Below are 11,836 nucleotides of genomic sequence, written 5' to 3'. Positions count from 1 at the left end.
CGAGGAATTACCTAATAGTGGAATACAAAATTATAAGAGGCATACAGTAAATAGGATAGATAGTAAAAAAACGTTTCTCACAGGCGAGGTGTCTAAAATCGGAAGTTATAGCTTTAAGGTTAGGTATCGGAAGTTTAGAGGAGTTCTGAAGAAGAACTTTTTCACCCAGAGTGTGGTTGGAATCTGGAACATACTTTATGAGTGGGTGTAGAAGCAGATATTCATATATTTTTAATGAATATCCAGGTAAGCATTACAGGCAAAGTGCTGGAAAATGGGATGAGTTTACGATGGTCGGCATGAACATGCTGTGTGGCCGGCATGTACCTGTGCTGTACTCTGAGTTCCATATCCTGTGATAAGTGTTCCAGCAACCCAATCACTTTCAATTAAACTTTATACCTCTTGTATTTTTGTTACAGGTATCAGCTCCTGTTTGTTTGTTTGGGAAATCTCCCTCCTGAAGGCATAGGACACATCACTGGTTTAATGTATCTTGGACCAGATTGGATTTACTATGATGGAGCAAAGGAACATCCATTGAAACGTGTTACGTCAGCTACCCTGCAATATACTGGAATCTATCTGGCAGTGTATACCAAGATTGAATCGAGCAACATCAAAATAGAAGGTTCAGCACTGGATAATATTCAAGAAAACAGAAACAGTACAAGTTAGAACCTGCACTTTTAATGGCTCTTTTGTAAGTAATGGGATTATGGGTAGACAGGATGTAGGAGCCATTTTGCAGTTATTAGTTATTTTTACTTATTAATATCATTACCTTGTATTCTGCTGTTGTCTGGACACTCTAGATTTAATGCAATGCTTACGTAGGGGCTGGGCGGAGCCAGAGTACGGGCAGTTGGGTACGTGCTGGCAGAGTATGTCAGCTGGGAGGTGCTGACAGAGGGTCAGCTAGAAGCTCTGCCAAAAGATTTATCAGCCATGATGCAATCGCCTTGTAAGTTTTATTAACTAGAAGATTAATACAAACTGCGTCAAAGTTATATCTGGCAATTCGTAACGATCGCATAGACAGTGGTAAGATATGGAATTTTACTTAGAAATTAATAACCAGTCGAGGACAAGAGACATGCCAATATGTTTTTGCATGTTCAAATAAAGAGGCTGACTATTAAACGCCAAGGAGTATCTCTGTTATTAGTTGTTTGAGTCATTACGCTTATCGCTGACCCGGTCAGTCTATGCAAGTGGCAGCTTGGGAGCTAATTGATATAGACGAGAAGCTGGCCGCTACACAGGGATACAGATCACATGTAAGCAAAGGAGTTTAACTTTAGTTTAACTTGTCATTGTTTTCATTGACATTGTGGGCTGAAGGTCTGTTCATGTGGTGTACGGTTCTACCTTTTTTATATTCATCCCTTACAAAAAGTTAACATTGTTTTAGAATTTTTGTCTCAGCATTATATTCCATTTTTTGTGTATCAACCCTCACAAAATAAATGCTTGTGCTTGGATTCGCCTTCGTAACTACTGATTTGACTTGAAATTTAACTTTTAGGGAATCCTGTACCAGCATTCCCAACTCCCTTTGCACCTCCGATTTCTGAATCATATAATTATAAATTCATACAGCATGAATAAAGACGTTTTTTTCCACACCTAAATTCACCCTCATAATCAAGCATCCTTTTACACTAATCCCACTTTATTATCCCCACATTCTCACATTCTTCCCACCAGATTCTATCCCTCACTTGCACACAAAGGGCAGTTTGCAGCAGCCAATTTGCTCTGCATGCCTTTGTTTCGTGGGAGGAAACCAGAGTGTCCAAAGGAAACTCCAACAGTCACGGGGTGAACTTGCAAACTTCCAGCACCAGAGGTCAGGATGAACCAGGGATGCCAGAGCTGTAAGGCAACAACATTTACCAGTCCCTTCACTGTGCCATCTGAAAATGGATGAATGGATTTCGCAGACCATTAAAATGGTGGTTCTTAAACCATTAGGCTTGAATTTGTGGGCAGATTTGTCCTGCAGCACTTGGAGGGTAACTGGTGGCTGAGAATACGCCTTGCACTAAGCAATTTGCCAGGTGAGTTAGTAGATGGAGTCAGGGAGTTGTGGGAGAGAGAAGTGGGAGAGTGGAAAGGGGTTAATGGGATTGCAAGAGGGAGGGGATTAGTGGAGGGAGTGAGAAACAGGGCAGGGGCAGTAGCTGAAAGTTAAGTGGAATAATCATGTGAGAATCATGAAGCATTTCAATCCACAAAGACAAATAAGGTTAGCAAAGATATCCTGGATTTCATGTACTATCTTTGAAGAATCCAAGAATCTGAGCCAAACTAAAAAACAAATCTGGAATTGTGCACTGACTTAAGATTAAGTGATGTTCTTTTAGTTTCAACAGGGCACCGCAGTGGCACTGCTGGAAGAGCCATCATTGCTTCAGCGACCCAGCTATTCCTAGTCATCGCTGCTATCTGCATGGGATTTGTGCATTCTTGCTGTGAGCCCAGGTGCTCTGTTTTCCTCGTCAGGTCAATAAGTTAAGAGGCCATCAAATATCCCCCCTAATGTGTAGGTGAGTGGTAGAACCTGGGGATTATTGATGGAAATGTAGGGTGAATAACATGGGTTGGAGTAATATTAGTGTGGAAGTGGAAACATAATTGTTTGCTGGAAAGGGCCAAAGGAACCAATTCTCCTCTCTCTCTCGCTCACCAAGTGGAGCACAGACCACCCATGGCGAATTAAAATGTTACACTATCAGACTTAAAGAAAATGCATATTATAGCACAGTTCAAAAGACAGTACTGTATATGAAACAGCTACAAATTACTGAAAAACACCAAATACGGAAAAGTTAGAGTTTAGGCAAAGTTAGCCCGAAATATAAAAACAGTAAGAGTTTCCCTTAGTATTTTAAAAAGGAAAAGAGTTAACTGAGCACCAGTCCCACATCGTAACGATCGCATAGACTGTGGTAAGATATGGAATTTTACCTAGCAATTAATAACCAGTCGATGACAAGAGATATGCCAATATGTTTATTGCACCTTCAAATAAAGAAGACTAACTATTAAACGTCTGGGAGGATCTCTGTTATTAGTTGTTCGAGTTATTACGCTTATCGCTGAACCGGTCTATGCAAGTGGCAGCTTGGGAGCTAATTGAGATAGATGAGAAGCTGGCCGCTACAGGGGTGGAGTGAAAGAAAGGTGGTAGAGAGAGAAAGTCGGGGGTGGAGGGAGAGAGTCGGAGGTGGAGAGAGAGAGTCGGAGGTGGAGAGAGAGAGTCGGGGGTGGGGAGAGAGAGAGTCCGGGTTGGAGAGTGGGGGGGGGGAGAGAGAGAGAGAGAGAGAGAGAGAGAGAGAGAGAGAGAGAGTCGGGAGTGGGGAGAGAGAGAGAGAGAGTCGGGGTGGAGAGAGAGAGAGAGTCGGGGTGGAGAGAGAGAGAGAGTCGGGGTGGAGAGAGAGAGAGAGTCGGGGTGGAGAGAGAGAGAGAGTCGGGGGTGGAGAGAGAGAGAGAGTCGGGGGTGGAGAGAGAGAGAGAGTCGGGGGTGGAGAGAGAGAGAGAGTCGGGGGTGGAGAGAGAGAGAGAGTCGGGGTGGAGAGAGAGAGAGAGTCGGGGTGGAGAGAGAGAGAGTCGGGGGTGGAGAGAGTCGGGGGTGGAGAGAGAAAGAGAGTCGGGGGTGGAGAGAGAAAGAGAGTCGGGGGTGGAGAGAGAGAGAGAGTCGGGAGTGGAGAGAGAGAGAGAGTCGGGGGTGGAGAGAGAGAGAGTCGGGGGTGGAGAGAGAGAGAGAGTCGGGGGTGGAGAGAGAGAGAGAGTCGGGGGTGGAGAGAGAGAGAGAGTCGGGGGTGGAGAGAGAGAGAGAGTCGGGGGTGGAGAGAGAGAGAGAGTCGGGGGTGGAGAGAGAGAGAGAGTCGGGGGTGGAGAGAGAGAGAGAGTCGGGGGTGGAGAGAGAGAGAGAGTCGGGGATGGAGAGAGAGAGAGTCGGGGGTGGAGAGAGTCGGGGGTGGAGAAAGAGAGTCGGGGGTGGAGAGAGAAAGAGAGTCGGGGGTGGAGAGAGAGAGTCGGGGGTGGAGAGAGAGAGTCGGGGGTGGAGAGAGAGAGTCGGGGGTGGAGAGAGAGAGTCGGGGGTGGAGAGAGAGAGTCGGGGGTGGAGAGAGAGAGTCGGGGGTGGAGAGAGAGAGTCGGGGGTGGAGAGAGAGAGTCGGGGTGGAGAGAGAGAGAGAGTCGGGGGTGGAGAGAGAGAGAGAGTCGGTGGTGGAGAGAGAGAGAGTCGGGGGTGGAGAGAGAGAGAGAGTTGGGGTGGAGAGAGAGAGAGAGAGTTGGGGTGGAGAGAGAGAGAGAGTTGGGGTGGAGAGAGAGAGAGAGTTGGGGTGGAGAGAGAGAGAGAGTTGGGGTGGAGAGAGAGAGAGTTGGGGTGGAGAGAGAGTTGGGGTGGAGAGAGAGTTGGGGTGGAGAGAGAGTTGGGGTGGAGAGAGAGTTGGGGTGGAGAGAGAGTTGGGGTGGAGAGAGAGTTGGGGTGGAGAGAGAGTTGGGGTGGAGAGAGAGTTGGGGTGGAGAGAGAGTTGGGGTGGAGAGAGAGTTGGGGTGGAGAGAGAGTTGGGGTGGAGAGAGAGTTGGGGTGGAGAGAGAGTTGGGGTGGAGAGAGAGTTGGGGTGGAGAGAGAGTTGGGGTGGAGAGAGAGTTGGGGTGGAGAGAGAGTTGGGGTGGAGAGAGAGTTGGGGTGGAGAGAGAGTTGGGGTGGAGAGAGAGTTGGGGTGGAGAGAGAGTTGGGGTGGAGAGAGAGTTGGGGTGGAGAGAGAGTTGGGGTGGAGAGAGAGTTGGGGTGGAGAGAGAGTTGGGGTGGAGAGAGAGTTGGGGTGGAGAGAGAGTTGGGGTGGAGAGAGAGTTGGGGTGGAGAGAGAGTTGGGGTGGAGAGAGAGTTGGGGTGGAGAGAGTTGGGGTGGAGAGAGTTGGGGTGGAGAGAGAGAGAGAGAGAGTAGGGGTGGAGAGAGAGAGAGAGTAGGGGTGGAGAGAGAGAGAGAGTTGGGGTGGAGAGAGAGAGAGAGTTGGGGTGGAGAGAGAGAGAGAGTTGGGGTGGAGAGAGAGAGAGAGTTCGGGTGGAGAGAGAGTCAGGGTGGAGAGAGAGTCCGGGGGGGGGGGGTGAGTGGGCGGGGGAGGGGGATTTCTTGCGGAACCTCTAGCGACCTCTAGCAGAAGTTAGTGTTCATTACAATTCTATACATTTTTTTTCTTTCTTTTTTTTTCGATCCGATTTCTCTGTTTATTTGGCAAAGTGAAAAACGTGGAAACCATGCAAAAAGCGCGGAAAATTGATTTTTAAAACGCGGAAATCTGCGGAAACACGGAAAATTCACATGTCTGGATAACATCACAGAAATAGTTGTCAATTAGGAATTGGGAGACACTTCAGAAAATTAAGCAAATTTATTAGCAAATGCAAAACAAAATAGCAAAAGCCACTATCAGACAAATTAATGATAATCAAATCATTGAATTTTTTTAAAGAATGTCAGTGGACACTGTGTGTTAGAGGGAACTGCAGATGCTGGTTTGAACATCAGATAGTCACAAAAAGCTGGAGTGACTGATTGGGACAGGCAGCATCTCTGGAGAGAAGCAATGGGTTGAGACCCTTCTTCAGAATCTGCGTTAAAAAAGATTCTGCGTTAAAAAAAAATCCAAAAGATATGGAAAAGGTTTTGTGAAATTAAATCTGCTGTTAATAGGCTGGTATGTTGTATAACAAGCTGACACTCCCAATGTAACTTCCACATTGATCCAGAATAGGATAAGTTTCAACCCATGCCTTTTAAATACGCAAACATATAATTCATTTAAAAAAAGTGGGAAATAACTTCAAAAAGCTAAACCAGTTGAATGATTCAGGGGTTGACACAAAATGCTGGAGTTAGCGGGACAGGTAGCATCTCTGGAGAGAAGGAATGGGTGACGTTTCGGGTTGAGACCCTTCTTCTGACAGCTGGAGTGACTGATTGGGACAGGCAGCATCTCTGGAGAGAAGCAATGGGTTGAGACCCTTCTTCAGAATCTGCTGGGCTCTTGGAAAAGTCCGATAGCCCAAACATTAAATGGTTTGAGGAAATTCTCCCATAATAGCCTTCAATGCATATAGAAATAATAAGAAAATTGAATCTCGTGTCTGAACATATATCCAGTACTTTTTCGCAAGGAAAATTCTTACGTTATTATCAACGTCATTAAGAAACTTACCATTTTGAAGCTGTGCTTTGTCCAGAAATCTCCATCAGTTCATTAATCTCAGCTGATAGAAATAAAGGTGGCCGACTCTTCGCTCACTTAGACATAATGAGAAGTTACTCTGGTATGTTGAATAACAAGCTGACACTCCCAATATATCTTCCTCATGATATCTTCTCTCCCCGTCTGCTTCTCTCCCCGTCTGCTTCTCTCCCCGTCTGCTTCTCTCCCCGTCTGCTTCTCTCCCCGTCTGCTTCTCTCCCCGTCTGCTTCTCTCCCCGTCTGCTTCTCTCCCCGTCTGCTTCTCTCCCCGTCTGCTTCTCTCCCTGTCTGCTCCAGGCCTTGTCTCTCTCTTTAAATACACTGCTTCCCTTCCCTTTTAGCTCTCTCACTGAGGCAATCAGCTCATCTGGTTCAGCTGGGCAGCAATCAGTGTCAGCAGCAATCAGTGTCAGCAGCAATCAGTGTCAGCAGCAATCAGTGCCAACAGCAATCAGTGTCAGCAGGGCAGGCACCCCTGCTGACTATGGGTTTTGTAGTCTTTTGCTGGCAGCCATGATGGTTTGTAGTCCTTGTTGCATCCACCAGGAGGAAATGTATTTCCCCTCTATGACTCTACCTCTCATGATATCACAATACGCAAACATATAATTCAGTTAAAAAAAGTGGGAAGTAACTTCAAAAAGCTAAACCAGTTGAATGATTCAGGGGTTGACACAAAATGCTGGAGTTAGCGGGACAGGCAGCATCTCTGGAGAGAAGGAATGGGTGACGTTTCGGGTTGAGACCCTTCTTCAGACTGATGTCAGGGGATTGTGCTGGACAGAGATAGAATGTAGTTGGAGGCAGTAAGACTGGTGGAAGAACTGGGAAGGGGGAGGGGGTGGAGAGAGAGGGAAAGCACGGGGTTACTTGAAGTTAGAGAAGTCAATGTTCATACCGCTGGGGTGTAAACTGCCCAAGCGAAATATGAGGTGCTGTTCCTCCAATTTGCACTGGGCCTCACTCTGACAATGGAGGAGGCCCAGGACAGAAAGGTCAGATTGGGAATGGGAGGGGGAGTTAAAGTGCTGAGCAACTGGGAGATCAGGTAGGTTAACGTGGACTGAGCGGAGGTGTCAGCAAAACGATCGCCGAGCCGGCGCTCGGTGTCGCCGATGTAGAGAAGTTGACACCTGGAGCAGCGGATACAGTAGATGAGGTTGGAGGAGGTGCAAGTGAACCTCTGCCTCACCTGAAAATTCTTTCAGGGTCCTTGGATGGAGTCGATGGGGGAGGTAAAGGGACAGGTGTTGCATCTCCTGCGGTTGCAGGGAGGGGGTGGTTTGGGTGGGAAGGGACGAATTCACCAGGGAGTTGTGGAGGGAACGGTCTCTGCGAAAAGCAGAAAGGGGTGGAGATGGTAAGATGTGGCCAATAGTGGGATCCCATTGGATGTGGCGGAAATGTTGGAGGCTTATATGCTGTATGCGACGGCTGATGGGGTGGAAGGTGAGGACAAGGGGGACTCTGTCCATGTTATGAATGGGGGGAGGGGGGGCAAGAGCAGAGCTGCAGGATATCGAGGAGGCCCTAGTGAGAGCCTCATCTATGATGGAAGAGGGGAACCCCTGTTTCCTAAAGAATGAGGAAATCTACGATGACCTGGTATGGAAAACCTCATCCTGGGCGCAGATGCAGCATAGACGGAGGAATTGGGAGTAGGGGATAGAGTCTTTACAAGAAGGAGGTTGGGAAGAAGTGTAATCTAGATAGCTACAGGGGTCAGTGGGTTTGTAATAGATGTCGGTCAATAGTCTGTCTCCTGCGATGGAGGGTGAGGTCTAGAAAGGATAGAGGGATGTCGGAGATGGTCCAAGTGAATTTGAGTGCAGGATGGAAATTAGTCGTGAAGTTGATGAAGTCAGTGAGTTCTGCATAGGTGCAGGAGGTAGCACCGATGCAGTTGTCAATGTAGCGGAGGTAGAGTTCGGGGATAGAGCCTGTGTACGCCTGGAACAGGGATTGTTTAATCGTACCCTACAAAGAGGCAGGCATAGCTGGGGCCCTTGCGAGTGCCCTTAGCTATACCTTGGATTTGGAGGAAGTGGGAGGAATCGAAAAATTTGTTAAGGGTAAGGACCAGCTCCCCTAGGGGGAGGAGAGTATTAGTAGACGGAATTTGGCTGGTTCTGCTGTTGAGGAAGAAACGGAGGGCATTAAGACCTACCTGGTGGGGGATGGAGGTGTAGAGTGACTGGACATCCATAGTAAAGATGAGGGAGTGGGGGCCTGGAAAACAGAAGTGACTGAAGAGACAAAGAGCGTGTGAGGTGTCTTGGACATAGTTAGGGAGGGATTGGACCAAGGGGAATAGGATGGAGGTGAGGTATGCGGAAATTAATTAGGTGGGACATGAACAAGCAGAAACAATAGGTTTGCCAGGACAGTTCTGTTTGTGGATTTTGGGGAGGAGATAAAATCGGGCCGTGCAGGGCTGGGGAACGATAAGGTTGGAAGCTTTAAAGGGCAGAGAGCCGGAAGTAATGAAATCAGAAATGGTGTGTGATATTAAGGTCTGGTGCTCGCCCGTGGGGTTATGATCCAAGGATAAGTAGGAGGTGGCTGAGATTGTCGCCTGGCCACAGCCCGGAAGAGGTCAGCGCGCCAGACCACCACGGCCCCTCCCTTGTTGGCGGGTTTGATTATCAAGTTGGGGTTGCTGCAGAGTGATTGGAGGGCTGTATGTTTGGGAGGGGGAGAGGTTAGAGTGAGGGGAGTGGAAAAGTTGAGGTGGTTGATGTCCCGCCGGCAGTTGGCAATGATAAGATCTAAAGAAGGTAGAGGGCCATCTGGGGGAGTCCATGAGGAAGAGGTCCGGTCGAGACGGGAGAAGAGGTCATCACTAGGTGGTGAGGACTCCTTCCCATAGAAAAAGGCACGGAGGCGGAGGCGACGGAAGAACTGCTCTACATCATGGTGGACCTGGAACTTGTTGAGTTGGGGGTGGAGGGGAACAAAGGTGAGGTCTCTGCTGAGGACAGACCGTTCTGTATCAGAAAGGGGGAGGTCAGAGGTGATGGTGAACACACAGCATGGGTTGGGGTCGGAGAAAGGCAGGTGAGTAGATGGAGGTCGAGGCGATGTCTGGTGGAGGGGGATGGTGGGTGTTCAGAGAGGAGGGGGGCATGAGGACTATTGTGTGGGTGGGGAGTAGCTGGAGCCACCTGGTTAAAAGGGGAAGGGGAAAACCCCTACTGAGGTCCCCTGTAGGAGGGGTGAGGGGGAAGCAGTAGGACCCAACAGAGTCAGACCATGTGGTGTGGGAGTCTGCATCGTTGAGACTGTGGGCCTGGTGCTGAGCCTGGGACTCAGGTAAGGCATTCAGGTTCGCCTCATCGTGTTCCAATACCTCCAATGATTTTATAATCATAGTTGGAATAGTGTTGCTCTGTGCAGTATGCAAACTTTTGCTAATTACTGTTTTAAATGCTGAAACTTTTGATATTTCAATGGGGTTTTCCATAAGATTCTCACAGAGCAATGTTGCTCACAGAAAGACTGGGTCCTCTATAATTCACTGGGCTTGTATTCAGAGGAGTTTAGAAGCATGAGAGGGGATCTTATAGAGACGTGTAAAACTATTAAAGGACTGGACAAGCTAGACGTAGGAAAAATGTTCCCAATGTTGGGGGAGACCAGAACCAGGGGCTACATATTATTCACGCTTGATTTGCGCGTGTAGTCATCACATACATAGTGAGCTGCTCGATGTTGTACTTTCTCCAGGGTGGTCTTCTTGTTGTTGTAGAAAGGATCCCATACAGCTCCACAATATTCCAATTTGCGCCTGACCAAGGACTTGTAGGCGTTCTCTTTGACAGATGCACTACATGTGTGGAAATTTCTTTTAAGAAGGCCGAGTGTTCTATTTGCTTTGTTAGACATTTGACCAATGTGCGTCGTCCAACTTAAATCTTTGCTTAATTCGACTCCAAGATATGGATGATGGTCGACAACAAGTAATGTATAGCTACCTATGTTGTATTCCAATAAAGGTGGTTTAGTCTTGTGTGAAACATGCATGGCATGACATTTGGTTGTATTGAATGACATCTGCCAGGTTTCCCCCCACTCACAGAGAGCATCCAAATCCTTTTGGAAGGACAAGCTGTCTTCTAGTTTTTTAATCTTTCTATAAATTATGGCATCATCCGCGAAGAGTCGAACTCTGGACGAAACTGCATTTGGAATGTCATTGATATACAGTAGGAAGAGCAATGGACCCAGGACAGTCCCTTGAGGCACACCTGATGTCACAGGAGTTTCAATAGACGTCTCTCCCTCCAAGAGAACTCACTGGTGTTTTCTTGTCAAAAAGATCTCAATCCATTTTAGGAGGTTGCCGTCTATTCCTATATGGTTGAGCTTGTACAGGAGCCGCTTGTGGGGAACCTTATCAAAAGCCTTACTGAAGTCTAATATAATCAGCTCAGTTTGACCCTTGTTATCGAGTGACCTGGCTAGGTCATCGATGAGTCCCGCCAGTTGGGTTTCACATGATCGACCCTGTCTAAAGCCATGTTGGTGGTTTGTTAGTACCTTGTGGAAGTCAATATGGTCCATGATATGTCGGTGGATTATATGTTCAAGAATCTTGCATGGTATGGAGGTCAGTGAAACTGGGCGATAATTTGCAGGATTTATCCTATCTCCTTTTTTATAGATGGGGACAATGTTAGCAATCAGGCAATCATCTGGGAGTTCTGCACTGTTCACAGACTTCTGCAAAATCTTTTGAAAGCTAAGCTTGCTGCAAAATTCTTTAAAACTCTGGCTAGTATCTGGTCTGGTCCTGATGCCTTCTTTGGTTTTGTTTCTTCCAATAATTTCTGCACCCAGTTCGTTGTTACCTTAAGAACTGCAATTTTTGGAGTTTGTTGTGAGTTCAATGATGGGAATTTTTTCATCTAGGTTTTCTTCCGTAAAAACTCAACAAAACTGCTGATTTAACACTTCGGCTTTGTCTGCTGCCAAGGATACTGTCCGCCCCATCAATGCGAGGCCTGAGATTCCAAATACTTCTTGGCTCATTTTCTTGATGTAATTCCAGAAAGGCTTTGTGTCTTCTGATTTTAGACTTTCCCCTATCATATGATGGATGTATTTTTAATGTGCATTGCTGATTTGTCTGTCGGTTGAATGCCGAAATTTATTGAAATCTGACCATGCAGAAGTTGACCCAGATTTCCTTGCTGTTATAAAACCTTTGTTTTTCCCTAATTGCGCACCTAATTGATGAATTTACCCACAGTAAATTATATTTGGTGGAACTCATTTTTGATGGAATAAAACAGTCCAAGAACTTGCTTAAAATCTAGCCCCAGCGTGTTTATGTCTGTTGCTGCCACATAATTTTCCGTTAATTTCTCATTAAATTCTAATACGAGTTCATCTATAGAAGAGAAATCTGCCTTTTTGTAGAGGAAGATTTTCCTTCTCGGTGGTCTAACTGCTTGAACTGGATAAAGACTGGACATGAACTGGACAAGGAATTGATTGTTTGGCAGATCATCTCAGTGAATGTCTAAAATCACCAGCATTACATGGAGACCTTTCAAGCTTACTTTATATTTGTTAGGTGTTAATAATCGTA

This window comes from Rhinoraja longicauda, chromosome 10 (assembly GCF_053455715.1).
Source record: "Rhinoraja longicauda isolate Sanriku21f chromosome 10, sRhiLon1.1, whole genome shotgun sequence".
NCBI classification, from domain to species: Eukaryota; Metazoa; Chordata; class Chondrichthyes; order Rajiformes; family Arhynchobatidae; genus Rhinoraja; species Rhinoraja longicauda.
This window is presented reverse-complemented; position numbering follows the sequence as displayed.